The sequence below is a fragment of the Megalobrama amblycephala genome, linkage group LG15 (genome assembly GCF_018812025.1).
Source record: "Megalobrama amblycephala isolate DHTTF-2021 linkage group LG15, ASM1881202v1, whole genome shotgun sequence".
Taxonomy (NCBI): domain Eukaryota; kingdom Metazoa; phylum Chordata; class Actinopteri; order Cypriniformes; family Xenocyprididae; genus Megalobrama; species Megalobrama amblycephala.
The window spans coordinates 17317483-17333566 of NC_063058.1; the positions used below are offsets into that span (position 1 = coordinate 17317483).

The window sequence follows — 16084 nt, forward strand, 5'->3', positions numbered from 1 at the left end:
GCACTCACGGTGTCGGAAATAACATGTCAAAGGTTGATCAGTTAACGGAGGGTTCTGTCGAGCATCTTAATTAAACACATTAGTCAGTATCAGCTAATCCTCACATTGCTGTAATTTAATGTTCATTTCCGCCTTTTGAAAGACACGTTAACAATTGCATGTCTGAGACTGAAGGTCATTTAGCAGCTTTGTTAGGGAGGTGTGTGCAGTATAATTTAGTACTAACGTGACGGTCTCTCTCCATGAGGATTTTAAAGGTCGCCTGGGAAAGGTTCATACCCTAAATGTTCCCATTTGTCTTTTACACAATGCACCGTAGGTGGATTTGAAGTGCACATCTTGACACATCTCAGATTGAACACGGAATCTTTTCTATTTCTATATATATATATATATGTAAATATATACAGTCAAACCAAAATTTATTCAGACACCTTGAAAATTTAATTCATTAATACAGTTTATTCACTATAGTTTAAAAATATGTGATATATGATAAGATCTCAGATTAATCTTAATTATCAGATAACACTTAAGAAAACATGGTCAGGTCAAAGTGAATACATTTTGGTTCCAAATTTGTATCAATTTTACTGGTAATCCACTGTATGAAGAATTTTTGGGTATAATATGTCACAGTTTACTTTTACTTTTACTTTGTCCTGCACCCATATATATATATATATATATATACAGTGGGTACGGAAAGTATTCAGACCCCCTTAAATTTTTCACTCTTTGTTATATTGCAGCCATTTGCTAAAATCATTTAAGTTCATTTTTTTCCTCATTAATGTACACACAGCACCCCATATTGACAGAAAAACACAGAATTGTTGACATTTTTGCAGATTTATTAAAAAAGAAAAACTGAAATATCACATGGTCCTAAGTATTCAGATCATTTGCTCAGTATTTAGTAGAAGCACCCTTTTGATCTAATACAGCCATGAGTCTTTTTGGGAAAGATGCAACAAGTTTTTCACACCTGGATTTGGGGATCCTCTGCCATTCCTCCTTGCAGATCCTCTCCAGTTCTGTCAGGTTGGATGGTAAATGTTGGTGGACAGCCATTTTTAGGTCTCTCCAGAGATGCTCAATTGGGTTTAAGTCAGGGCTCTGGCTGGGCCATTCAAGAACAGTCACAGAGTTGTTGTGAAGCCACTCCTTCGATATTTTAGCTGTGTGCTTAGGGTCATTGTCTTGTTGGAAGGTAAACCTTCGGCCCAGTCTGAGGTCCTGAGCACTCTGGAGAAGGTTTTCCTCCAGGATATCCCTGTATTTGGCCGCATTCATCTTTCCCTCGATTGCAACCAGTCGTCCTGTCCCTGCAGCTGAAAAACACCCCCACAGCATGATGCTGCCACCACCATGCTTCACTGTTGGGACTGTATTGGACAGGTGATGAGCAGTGCCTGGTTTTCTCCACACATACCGCTTAGAATTAAGGCCAAAAAGTTCTATCTTGGTCTCATCAGACCAGAGAATCTTATTTCTCACTATCTTGGAGGTGTTTTTTAGCAAACTCCATGTGGGCTTTCATGTGTCTTGCACTGAGGAGAGGCTTCCGTCGGGCCACTCTGCCATAAAGCCCCGACTGGTGGAGGGCTGCAGTGATGGTTGACTTTCTACAACTTTCCATCTCCCGACTGCATCTCTGGAGCTCAGCCACAGTGATCTTTGGGTTCTTCTTTACCTCTCTCACCAAGGCTCTTCTCCCCCGATAGCTCAGTTTGGCCGGGCGGCCAGCTCTAGGAAGGGTTCTGGTCGTCCCAAACGTCTTCCATTTAAGGATTATGGAGGCCACTGTGCTCTTAGGAACCTTAAGTGCAGCAGAAATTGTTTTGTAACCTTGGACAGATCTGTGCCTTGCCACAATTCTGTCTCTGAGCTCTTCAGGCAGTTCCTTTGACCTCATGATTCTCATTTGCTCTTACATGCACTGTGAGCTGTAAGGTCTTATATAGACAGGTGTGTGGCTTTCCTAATCAAGTCCAATCAGTATAATCAAACACAGCTGGACTCAAATGAAGGTGTAGAACCATCTTAAGGATGATCAGAAGAAATGGACAGCACCTGAGTTAAATATATGAGTGTCACAGCAAAGGGTCTGAATACTTAGGACCATGTGATATTTCAGTTTTTCTTTTTTAATAAATCTGCAAAAATGTCAACAATTCTGTGTTTTTCTGTCAATATGGGGTGCTGTGTGTACATTAATGAGGAAAAAAATGAACTTAAATGATTTTAGCAAATGGCTGCAATATAACAAAGAGTGAAAAATTTAAGGGGGTCTGAATACTTTCTGTACCGACTGTATATATATATAATTTTACAAACATGTACTGTATGTATGCATGTTTGTGTATGTATGTATAATAAATCATTTCAAATAAATGTATAATGTATATAATAAAGTATTAGTATTCCAAAGTATTACTGTAACATTACTGTCTGATTCCCATAACAACAGTCTTTATTAAATAAAACAAACACAGGTACATCCAAAGGTTATGAACAAACGATATAGCGTGTAACGCGCAAACAATACCCAACCCTAAACTGAACTGAACTTAAATATATAATGACAATGAACTAAATGACGAACAGGTGTATTGATTGCATGACTGTCCATGGTAACTAAAGACTGGTGTGAAACTAGAACAAAGGAAACAGGTAATTGAAGAAACAAAGTCCATGAAAAAAAGACAGAACACGACATTTACAAAATAAAATTGAATTATTTTTTATTTATACAAGATTTGTATATCAATAAATATTCTATACAACCATATTTTGGAGACAAATTTGTACCCAGAAGTGAGTTAAACCTGACAAAAACTCCCAAAACCTCCTTTTGGGGGCATCCTCATATGTAGAAACGGCATAAAAATAAAGTAAATAGTTTGTTTGTTTGTTTGTTTGTTTGTTTGTTTGTTTGTTTGTTTGTTTTATTGTAAAAATGCAGCAAGTTTAATCTCCCTATTTAGATCGCTAAGCAAATGTGTGTATATAAACAATATATATGATATTTTACTAAATCAAGTACACTTCTGCATCAGCAATATCAAAATGAGAAACAAAGACACATAGTTCAAGACACAATACAAGAGTGCAGTACACGAAGCCACCTTCCAATAGAGCTACTTTTTTCTTGAAGCTGTCAAGTGTCTGTCATATTCCAAAATTGATTTTGTTTTCTTCTGTCTTGTCCATTTATTTTACAGCTCTTTTGTGCTTTCAGGGCTTTTTCCACATGCTTGATCTACGTTCTGATACTGTTGGTTGGTTTTACCTGACATGATCATTCATCTTTTCAGATGGTGCGGACACTTTGTAACCCTAGTGAGGGTGAATCTGTCTACAGGGGCCCTTTGAACTGATACGCTTTGCAGCTCTGTTTTTTACTTAGTTTTTCAGCTTTTGGCAAATTGGAAAATCTCAAAAGATTTGATGTGCACTATGCTGTTTGACTTTAAAGAGACCGTTCACTCAAAAAAAAAATTAAAACTCTGTTGTCATTCACACCCTCATATTGATCCAAACCTTTGAAGTGTAAAATTCAGATGATTAGCACAATGTTCATGCTGCTCAATGTAAGTGAATGGTGAGTAGAGGCTGTCAAGCTACAAAATCACCATAAAATGGTCATTTATGGTACTTTTTGGTACTTCATGACAGCCACTGGTCACCATTTACTTCGAAACGAAAAGAGCATTACGAACATTTTTCATTTTTGGGTGCACTATTTCTTTAACATGTTTAAATTTGTATTGTAGAATACTTCTGATCATTTTAAAGCTTTTAGCATAAAATGGTATTTCAGACTTTTTTAGCATATAATTTTCCCTGCTATATGCCAAGAGGAAGCAGAAACATTGCAGCGCTACGAGCATCCTACTGTAAAATCAGTCATCAAAGCCTTTTCCAAAAACCATCACAGTCATTTACTGTCATTTTTGGCAGACATCATTTCACCATTAGGCACATTGCTTTCGGGAAGGCAATCGCAGAACATTCTCAGCAGAAAAGAGCCGTGCGGATAAATATTTCAGTTGTAGTCTCTTCTGAATGCAAAAATGCGACAATAGACAGGAGCACAATAATACATGCGTATTCAACACCATTGCAGAGACGTTCACTAGTTTTCTATTGTAAGTATGGACTAGCACACTCTCCCTCTGTTTTTCATTGAAATCTCAAATCCTGACCTTAAAATGGGGGGAAAATAATCCTATAATGAGCTAATGCTTATAATAGGCTAAAACAAAACAGCTTTGCATTAAGCTAGTGATAAATTATACTATTATCTTGTTTACCACTGCTTGCACAATGGTTCTACCTTTAAAACTTCAGGTACTGGAGTACCACAAAGTCAAAAGGGCTTTTAAAAGCTTTTCCCATAGCTGGTGCATGGACAGAGATGTAATCTGTTTCTAGTCTTTTTTTTAATATTGCCAGGCCATGGAATTCAAATCATCTTTTCCCCTCTTTTTTATGATGATTAAAATATGTAATTTTCGTTTCTCCCAGAGTCCCCTGGTGAGTTTTGACCTTGAGCTTACGGTCCACATTTCCACAGACACCTTTAACTTGGAATAAAAATTTGGAATAGCATTATAACATGCTTCAGTTAGTTAATGAGGTAGATGTCATGATTACCGAGGTGTCGTAAAACCGACTCTATGAAGGTCATACGGTTTTTATCCGAGGCAAGCCTTTGGAAGATCTCAGCAAACACAATAAGTCAGGAGGTTCTGAGGCAATTTCTTAACATTTGTTATCCCAACTTAGCTGTTATGTCATTATGAATCTTATTATCATCTCATCTCGGTGATGATATATTTATTCCTCAATCTATCAAAAACACAGTGTGAGGCAAATGGGAAAGTGAATGAAATGTGCTTTGGAATGAAGCAGGACAGGATGTTTAGTGCTTTTGGAGCACTACGATGTACATAACTGTGAAATTTCCATTTATGCTAACAGTATGGGAGCTCTCTATTTACATGCTAAATACGCCACGAGAATCTGTATTGTGATGTTTAGGTGGGTGTTTGCTTGTGCCTCTTAGCAGTCTCAGTTAATTAGTGTCTGTATGTGCTAATTAAACATTGCAGCATTGATATGAATTTGATGTTTAGTTTTTGCTGACCCACTGAACATGATGTGCCTCTTTCCTTTTGTTAATTATCAGCTAAAGCTGCCAAGCATCTTTTGGTTTTTGGTCTATATCCCTATGATATATAGTGCTGCCGCCAAAACACTGTATTTCGTTTGTGAATCTATCATTGAGTAATTTTACATCATTTAAAGCTGAATTGTGTAATTTATGTGCCTCTAGTGTCATACAAATGGAATATAATCATAATAATATATACTACCGTTCAAAGAGTTTTGGGTGAGCAGGATTTTTTTTTTTCTATTTGAATATATTTTAAAAATGTAATTATTCCTGTGATGAATTTTCAGCATCATTACTCCGGTCTTCAGTGTCACATGATCCTTAAAAGTCCCGTTCTTCGTGATCCCATGTTTCAAACTTTAGTTAGTGTGTAATGTTGTTGTTAGAGTATAAATAAAATCTGTAAAATTTTAAAGCTCAAAGTTCAATGCCAAGCGTGATATTTTATTTAACAGAAGTCGCCTACATCGAACGGCCAGTTTGGACTACATCCCTCTACTTCCTTCTTTAATGACGTCATTAAAATAGTTTTTTGACTAACCTCCGCCCACAGGAATACACAAGAGTTGCGTTTGTAGAGTGTGTTTGTCGCCATGTCATCAAAACGCTGTTATTTTCATCCCGCAGTCCAATCACCGGGTCTGATTCCGGCTCAAATTGATAGGGTAAAATTAAAGACATGTTTACAATAACACTGAGCGCGTGCATCTCCACGTTATGGTAAGAGGCGTGACCTTTCCGGGCAAGGTTCGCTAAGCTGCTGTCGAATCACAACACAGGAACCGCTGGCACAATCAGAACTCGTTACGTATTTCTGAAGGAGGGACTTCATAGAACAAGGAAGTCATCAGCCCGTTTTTATGACAGTGGAAACAGCGGTATACAGATAAGTAAATTATGTGAAAAATACTGTGTTTTTTTACACGCGAAACATGAACACATGTTATATTGCACACTATAAACACAATCAAAGCTTCAAAAAACCACGAAAAACGGGACCTTTAAGAAATCATTCTAATATACAGATTTGCTGCTCATTTCTTATTATGATCAATGTTGAAAACAGTTGTGATGCTTAATGTTGTTGTTGAAACCATGATATATTTTTTCAGGAGTCTTTGATTTAATAGAACATTTATTTGAAATAAATGTCTTCAATGTCACTTTTGATCCAGTTAATACATCCACACTTAATAAAAGTACTGATTTCTTTAAAAAAAAAAAAAAAAAAAATCTTACTGACCCCAAATGTATGTATGTAAATGTGTGTGCAAGTCACTTTAATTGCATATATATGTATCATCAATTTTAATTTCATATATATGTATTATTGTTGTGCTGGAATGGAGAAAGCATTTTAACATTGAAAAAATTACACCATTCAGCTTCAACTAATTAATTCATTTGATGCTAATTCTTAATAAAGACATTATATTTTACTCTTGAGGTCCACAAAAAAAGAATTGCAACTAATTTGCATTCTTTTGAAAGTCTTAATGACAGCAATTTTGAATTTGAACGTATGCACATTGTGTTAGCCTGAGATAAGTTTCTAGCACAGAAACCCTCAGAGTTCCTCATTAGCATTGCAAGTCATCAACAAAACAACAAATTTCTTCCTTCCATTGCGGTGTTCAAAGTAGCAATTAAAGATGAAGTCAGTCCCCATGGAAACTATATTTAGAGTAGAGACTCATTTTTGCTTATTTCTGTGATTTAACTTCTCATTTCTCTCTTGGATGTGTCCTGCCAGATCCAACGGAAGTCCACTTTAGAGTAAAAAGCGCCAAAGGGACCGTAAAGAGTCAGCTTAGGCTCGCCGTTTTGTGCCTGTCTCAATCTTGAGCTGCGATGACGACATTCCTAATGCCTAATTCCCGCAGGCTGAGCTTGTGGGGCTTTGGATGGTATCCATCGGATTCTTCCACACCGTCCCAAAACTTCTGCTCGCTGGGCCCATTGTCCGTTCTAGCCCGACCTGGCCCTCGCACTGTTTAGAAAGATGTTTCAGTGCTTTAGCTGAGAACAATTGTCTTGTTTCAGCCGACTGGCAGGTTTCGGGTTGCCTGTCAGCTTTGCTTTGGATGCTGCACAGAGACATCGGCGTATGAAAAACAAAGCTAATGCTTCTTCTGGCGGTGGTTCCAATAGGCATTACTGATGTAAAAAAGAACAAGTAGGTCCTGCGAATTGTTTTAAGGCCTTTTGGGAGCAGATATGCTACTCAGTGAGCAGCATAAAAGTCCTTTAATGTGTTTTTAGTGCCCGAGAAGACCTTAATAATCGGCTAGAGGAGTAGCACTACAATTTGTTTCCAGCTGCCGTGTTGTTTTTTGCATCTAGCTGAGGAAGAAGAATTGGGTTTGTAGTAGCTAATGGGAATCTCACAGCTCAAGGGACACAGTTCTCGCAGTATAGAAAAGCTGTGAAACAACAGTTTCCTTCGGTTTTTGTAATGGAAGAGGAACGTTTATGTGTCCTTCAGATTTTGGCATGTTCGACATCAAAGCTTTATTTTCATAAAGCAGGCTATTAATACACACCAGTTGTTTTTATAACCCTAGTATTTTGAGGGTTTAGGAGCCTTAAGTTGGGACGTTGGCTGTGCAAGCACAAAATGAACCGTCTATTGTGCACAAAACTTCTGTCATCTCCTCGTTGATGTGTGTGTGGCACCCTGCGTAAGCACTGCGGTCCAAAGGTGCCCAGGTCATGTGTTCCGGTAATCCTTAGGATCATGACGGAATGTGAAACATCTGGGGTGGACTTTGCTGTGATAGCAGGGACTCAAAGCCTAAGATCTCCATACAAAGCTCTGTGACGCGGCTTAGGATTGGCACAGAGTCTTCCAAGCACCCCCAGGTGCTTCCAAAGCTCCTCTTCTAATCCTAAGGACCTCCAACGCTCGTTCCCAACAACCTCACTGAAAACACCTATAAGTGTTGGGGAAAACAGAGTTTTTTCAAGCTATAGGCTAAAGCTATTTATATTTTAAAGTATTTCGATTAAAGTGTAATACCATTTTTGCATGTGTGTATATATATATGCAGTCCTCAAATTTGATGCACAAATGGAGTGTTGTTGGACACAGTTCAGCCAATGTTTGTGCAATCTGTACATTAGTCGAGAGTATTTTTTTAGTGACTTTTTCTGCAAGCTACATTCTTACGCCAGTAGCTGGTGATGAGTGACTGTCTTTATGAGTGAGTCATTGATTTATTAATTCAACCGATATGTTCAAGTATTCTGATTTAATTAGAAACAAATCAAGTGCCTGCTTATGAGTGAGTCATTGAATCATTCATTCAACTGATTTGTTCAAAAACACTGATTACTTCAAAACTAAGCCTCACTACTGTGCGTTGCTTGGATAAGTGGAATCATTAACTCTTCTTTGGCTTTGATTGTGTATTTCATAGTAAAATTTATTTAAATATAAAATAAACATAATGTATTCATGAAATAATTAAAATACAAGGGCCAGATTTACTAAACAGGGCAAATTAGCATGAAAGCGCAATTCGCCGATGGGAGTTGGTGATCTACTGCTGACGCGCAAATTAAAAAAACAGACACAGTCAAATCATTTACATAATGACCTATGCAATCTTCCAAAAGGAGTGCAAATTAGCGTTGGGTCCAAATAAGCAGAGCTGATGCTCATCAGGTGCGGGTCGACACAGGCGCAACTTGTTACATGTAATATACGGATAACATCTTCCTCTGGCATTGCAAAGAATTAATATGAGTGGAAAATATTTTTGCGCTCTTTGTTCTGTGCAATGTCTCGTCCTAGCAGCAACAATTGCAGCCATGTCGCAAAATGGGTTAAGACATGTTTTTTAGGGTGTTAAATAATGGCTCAAATACCAGTAAATTGATGAGCGCAAACATTAGTAAATCGTGTTGCGTGATTCATTTAAATACTCTCCTCCAATAATTTTGCGTCTGAAAGGGAAACTCCTACAAATGCATATGCAATAAGGTCAGCCTTAAAAACAACTCAGTTCACGCCTTTTCAGTGCTAATTTTGCACTGCGTGTCTTTAGTAAATCCCAACAGTAGTTTTTTAACGCCAAAAGAGAGTTTTTGCTGGTGCAAGCTGTTAGTAAATCTGTCCCCATGTATTATAAAGTTTTATTTGAATGATTTAGTTATTATTTTTAATAATTTAATGATTTAATTAATATATTAATGGATCCGTGAATCATGTTTGGAAAAAAGATTTACAAAAGAATGAATCATCTGATCAAAATGATTCACCAAATGAATCAGACTTCCTAGCACCAGCTATAACCCATTAAAACATTTTATTTGAGTAAACTGATTCATCCTGTGTGAGAGTTCGTATGAGGAGACTTTTTGCTTTGCCAGAATATAAAAAAAGTAATTCTTATTCTTTTATTTCTTCCAATTAGAGTGCATAAACAAGCATTTTGTGGCAATAGAGATGTTTCTGGATATGTAATTAACAGTGACACACTCTGGATGTAGAGGTCAGTGGAGCAGTGCTGATTGGGTGTATTACATGGATATGGAGCTGTGCTTTCTTTGACAGTGATGTGATACCTTGCTGCGGCTCAGGAAAAGATTATCCCTTGAGCCGCTCCTGGTGGCTGCATGTATAGATGAAATTTGACTTTACTAATTTCCTGTGTAAATTAAAGAATGGACAAGAGAGAGGAAGAAAGATGATTGTGTGATATAGATAGAGATACTGATTCCAGTTCATTATTACCAGGTGATAATTAAGTCCGACCTTCAGATAAAATGAGAACCTGTAGCAAAAATGAGAGGAGATGGCAAGTGAACTAATGGAAAGGATTCTGGAGGATTCACATTGTTCTGGAGGATTTTTTGTTGCTTCAGTTCATTGAGGTTTGCAGCCATCTGTTTATGCACAGCTTTCTTAAGGACCCGCCACAGCATTTCAATCCGGTTGAGGTCTGGACTTTGACTGGGCCTTTGCAACACCTTGATTCTTTTCCATTCTGTTGTAGATTTGCTGGTGATCTTCAGATCATTGTCATGTTGCATTTCAGCCAAGCTTTAGCTGTTGGACAGATAGCCTTACATTCAACTCTAAAATACTTTAGTATACAGAGGAGTTCATGGTCGACTCAAAGACTGCAAGATGCCCAGGTCCTGTGGGTACAAAACAAGCCCAAATCATCACCCCTCCACCACCATGCTTGACAGTTGGTATGCTTTGTTTGGTTTTCGCCAAACGTGGCGCTGTGCATTATGGCCAAACATCTCCACTTTGGTCTTATCTGTCCAAAGGACATTGTTCCAGAAGTCTTGTGGTTTGTTCAGATGCAACTTTGCAAACCTAAGCTGTGCTGCCATGTTCTTTTTAGAGAGAAGAAGCTCCTTCTCCTTCCAAACATGCCATACTTGTCCAGTCTTTGTCTACTGTAATTGTACTGTCATGAAGTTTAAATTTTAACATGTTAACTGAGGCCTGTAGAGTCTGAGGTGTAGTTCTTGGGTTTTTTGCAATTTCTCTGAGCATTGCACGGTCTGACCTTGGGGTGAATTTGCTCGGACGTCCACTCATTGGAAGATTGGTGTCTGTTTTGAATGTCTTCCACTCGTGAATAATCTTCCACACTGTAGAATGATGGACTTTAAATTGTTTGGAAATGGCCATATAACCTTTCCTAGATTGATGGGCAGCAACAATTGCTTCTCTTAAGATCATTGCTGATGTCTTTCCTCTTTGGCATTGTGTTAACACACACCTGAAGGTTCCAGACCAGCGAAACTGCCAAAACTTATGCTTTTGTGGAGTTGGCCACACTATTTAAACTGATGATCAATTAATCAAAGGTATTTGATTAGCAGTGCCTGACTGATACTTACCCTGTTAATTCCTATTGAAACAGTAAAGGTGTACTTAGTTCATCACACATGGCTTCTCCATTTTGGCCTAGTTTTTGTTAAATAAACCATGACATGGTGTAATATGTCATGTTGTTCATCTGAGGTTGTATTTACCTAATTTTAAGACCAAGATGGGTATGTTGACATTATTTTTGTGTGAATTTGTCCATTCAAGGGCAAGAAGACTTGAAAGCGAACTCAATTTAGTGTTCACGTGCTTCATCTGAGACATTTGCACCCTTTGGATGAGTTTGCACACAAAACTTCACAGCATGCACTTGTTCTCTTTTGTGTCTTCTTGCGCTTGAATGTTTAAATTAGTAAAGCTTAAAGGGTTAGTTCACCCAAAAATTCTGTCATTAATTACTCACCCTCATGTCGTTCCAAACCGTAAGACCTTCATTCATCTTCGGAACACAAATTTTTGATCAAATCTGATGGATCAGTCAGGAATGCATTGGCAGCAAGTTAATTTACACTTTCAAACACTTTGAAGTAAACAAGGCTTCGTTACGTCATAAGTGTTTCGAAATTTCAATGGTTCACATGACTTTGGCAGTTTGATACATGCTCCGAACAGTGTTAATTTTGACAGCAAATTTTTATTTAGTTTTAGTCATATTTTAGTCATCGGAAATTGTTTTAGTTTTAGTCTAGTTTTAGTCGACTAAATATCATAAGATTTTAGTCGATTAAATCTACAGTAGAGTTAGCCGACTAAAATCTAATTTAGTTAAATTTTAATGCATTAAGCATTTCTCTAACAATACACAGATCCTATACACTAATATAGGCACATCTGATATTCCCCAAACTGTTTATTTTCACCCAACTGTACTTTGCTCGCAAAGCGGATGTTTTTTGACTGTTCAAGTGCAAAAAGACACAAAAGAGCAAAATTCAGTACTTTTCAGGGATTGACACACTTTTCATTGAGGTACTATTATAGTTTTCGTTTAAAAGTTTTATTAGATTTGATTTTTAGTTTTTCTGCTTTCATTGTAATTTTAGTTAAAAGTTTTAGTATTTTTTGTGTGTTTATGTCTTTTAGTTTTTGCTTTTAAATGTCTATAGGTTTTTATTTCTGTTTGTTATTTTAATACCTCAGGTGAAGCTAAAGCTTAGAAACTAGATGAAATAAAATAAGTTTACTTTTTTTGTATATTTATTTTTTATTTCAGTTAACGTTTATGTCAAGTAATGAAGATTTCTTTGGTTTTAGGTTTAGTTAACTATAATAACCCTTATACTTGTAAAATATATTGAATAATGTGTCCAATAATGTTCTTAGTCTTTCCTTCCTGTGAAAGAAGATACAGTAGTTTACTATGAATTAAATAGAAATTAAATTAAATACAGTTTGTGCTCATGAGGGTGATAAATATGCATTCTTACAACCGCCTAAAACATACTACCATATAAACATTGTGTAGTAAACATTTTCATAATTCATCAATATTAGCTTATAAGCAATCGCTTGGCATAAATGTGCGCTATTCATTAATTGCGCAGCAGTCTGAAGTGCTGCTGCTGCACGAGCCTGTAGAGCGCGCAAGAGTGCCGCGTTTCCCGCGGTTAGATCAGCGCGTTACACTTCAAATCTTCCACACAGGACAGCAGTCCTGACTGGATATCTTGCCAAATCGCCCCTCTCTTTCATTTTCGTCTCGTTTTTATTTGTTGACGAAAATTAGAGTAGATTTTAGTAATAGTTTTAGTCATTCAAAACGCATTTTTATTTAGTCATTGTCTCGTTTGATGAAAATTATGACGAAAATTATTCATCAATGAAATTAACACTGGCTCCGAACCACTGATTCAAAACCAAAGATTTGTAAAGCTTCAAAGCTTCATGAAGCAGTGTTTTGAAATCGCCCATCACTAGATATTGTTGAATAAAGACGTTATTTTGTTTTTTTGGCGCACAAAAAGTATTCTCGTCGCTTCATAACATTAAGGTTGAACCACAGTAGTCATATGAACTGTTTTAAATATGTCTTTAGTACCTTTCTGGGCATTGAAAGTGTTAATTATCTTGCTGTCAATGGAGGCCTCAATGAGCCATCGGATTTTATCAAAAATATTTTAATTTGTGTTCCAAAGATGAACGAAGGTTTTACGGGTGTAGAACGATATGAGGGTGAGTGATTAATGCAGAATTTTCTTTTTTGGGTGAACTTACCCTTTAAAACACACGCAATTGATCAACTTTTGTGACAATGCAGCACTGGCCCCGGGCCATTGGGCAGCTTTCATTCTTGTGCCCAGAGCTTTCATTATTGTTTTGTACCTGTCCGAATTAGCACAGAGTGCCTGTTTAAACACAGAAGGCAATACATGCTGTTTTGGTCTCACCTCCGCTCAACATCCAGGTGATGACAACATAAATGACTGGTCATATTAGAGCATACGGCATTCACATCGAACAAAGTTTACAAAGAGTGACTCTTTTTTTTTTTGACCATCATTGTAATGTATTGGAAAGCCAGAATGTTCCCAGACAGGAGATTTATATGATGCAGGCAGCAGCTCTATCAGTGGCTTGTCTCCCACACTTGCCATGCTGAACTGCAACGCACCAACACGCAGGGAACTGTGATGTCAGCAATAGATTTACATATTAACAGATGATAGGACAGCTGCTCTCGCGTGAAACGCATGCAGAGTGTATCCATTGACAGAAAGATACATTAGCGGTCTGTTTTATGCATTGTTGTTGTTGTATTTTTAAAAAAAAACGTATCATAGCTGCTTTGTCAGGTTTGAGATTATCTGCGGTGCAAATGTGTGCCGAACCTTGGGTGGAGAATGGTACAGTTACATTTTTTACAGAGAACTGTTACACCCCTAATATATCTCAACTAGTTGGTTGTTGGGTGATCCATTAAGAGACTGTCAGGCCTCTTCGCGTAAGATGAGGCAGGGCCGCCCACCACGTCCCCTTTCACTTTCGTCTGAACCCCACATCTCCGTTTCAGAGGAAATTGCTGCGAACCACTCAGCCCCAAGTCTCCCAGGTCTGTCAAGTGAGAAAAGCAAACGCTAAGCACTCACATCTGACATGTTACAGGATGTGCTCTCATTTTTTTTCCATCTCTGAGGCAACAGACTTTAAAAGGAATCTTAGCTACCTCAAAGCCTACAGCCTCTCTTTGACTACTTGAATTGAAAATAGACATCTAAAACATGGCTCCAGCAGTTACCATGCTTTAAAGAAAAAACAGAAAAAAAGAGACAAATAATATTGGGAACATCATTTCAGATTTTTTTGGTTTACTTACTATTCCAAAGTTTACAACTTTCTGGAATGCAAGAAATGGATCCTTTATTACTAAATACTTTTTAAAGTCAAAGTGAGGTGAATTAATGCGTGTTTTTGGGTTCAAATAGTCCTCTGCAAATAGTCCCATTCACCCTGTTCCCAGCATGTATTGGTGCATTAATTAATATGGTTTGTTTTATGCTGTAGTTGTTGATGCTTACTCAGTGCATTTACAATGAGTACGTTCTTGTCTTGTAGTATCAGGATGACTTTGTTCTAGTCAAAATTAGTTAACTGATTGACGTTGGGATTCATGTCAAATCTTGAGGTCTGTATGTGACCCTTTAAGGGTGTGTTCACACTTGTCATATTTGGTTTGATTAAAATGAACCCTGGTGCGATTGCTCTGTTAGTGCGGTTCATTTGAACATGTATGAACGCTGCCATCCGAACCCTGGTGCGCACCAAACAAGCTGAAAAGATGGGTCTCGGTCTGTTTCCAAACGAATTCTGGTGCGGTTTGAATTATATATGAACGCAACACAGACCAAAGAAATGTAAACGAACCAAAAATAGGAAGATGATACGGATGGATTCCCGCTGCTGTTTTGACTCCTTTACACATTTTATAAGCTCTTCATGAGTTCCCAGCTGGCCAAAATACCATCATGCAGGCTAAGCACACACAACAAGCGCATTTATCTCAGCACACAGCATTGTTTTGGATGTTTGGTATTAAGTTCCGTCTCAAAATAGGCAATACGTCATAAAATCCGACCAATCAGGTTGTGAACGTGTCCTTAATGCCTTTAGGTTCGGTATCTTTTGGTTCAGTGATAAAATTGCCAATCTGAACGCTAATAGGAAGGACTAAATGTTTTTTTTTTTTTTTTTGGTCCGGACCAAACGAACCAAATGAACCGAACTACAAGATTTGTCAGTAATCATGTTGTGATTATTAATGCGGTGTTAATAATCACATTACATTAATGTCAATAGTTTAAGTCAATGAGCACTTTTCTCTCTCCATGACATTGTTGAAAAAAAAATGCATAATATTGAATATTTAAACGTATTATGTAAATGAAGGAAACAGTTTGCATGAAACTTATTTACAAAAAGGTAAATTCAGAAAAAATATTAAATATAAATTAAATGTTATGATAAATTAAACTAGGTAAAAAAAAGTTAAGACAAAACTTTGAAGCTGGCTTGAGAAAGCCAGACCAGAAAGTTTGAAGAAGTTTTAAAAGTTTGAAGTTTTAAGTAGTTTGAAGGTAATACAGATAATCAGATAATGCATAACCTCTATTCTCAACTCAAAAAGCCATTCAAATGGTTGCCTTCAGTATTTTTTGTTTTATGCACACCTAATTATTAGAGCGCAATCAATATAAAGGGTCAAACTAGAGCTGCTGTGAATTACCATAGTATATCCCCATTGTTCTTGCAGAAATTAGCATGCTGTGAGCCATAGCAGAGGAGTATAGATGTATATAAAAGACTGACTGGTGATATTTCAGGATTCAGTGGACACACATGGTGTTTCACAATGTTCATTCCCTAGAGGAACAAGAGCTAGACCCTTCATTCCAGCATCCAAAGAATGTAAAAGAATGGCTAGCTTTCCCATATTGAGATTCAGAGGCTACGTCCAGGTCCCTCGACACCCTCTATGTCAGTACAGTCTTCATAACCCGGCACTTGGACAAAACACAATAAAGCCACATTATGCGATGCACTTTCTTTAA

General features: G+C 37.4%; 1 protein-coding gene across 2 annotated transcripts in view; it reads left to right on the forward strand.

The window, feature by feature from the left end:
- The window catches only part of spon1b (spondin 1b), a 112181-nt gene that overhangs the window by 41280 nt on the left and 54817 nt on the right, over positions 1–16084 (forward strand). The gene's annotated exons all lie outside the window — the stretch shown is intronic.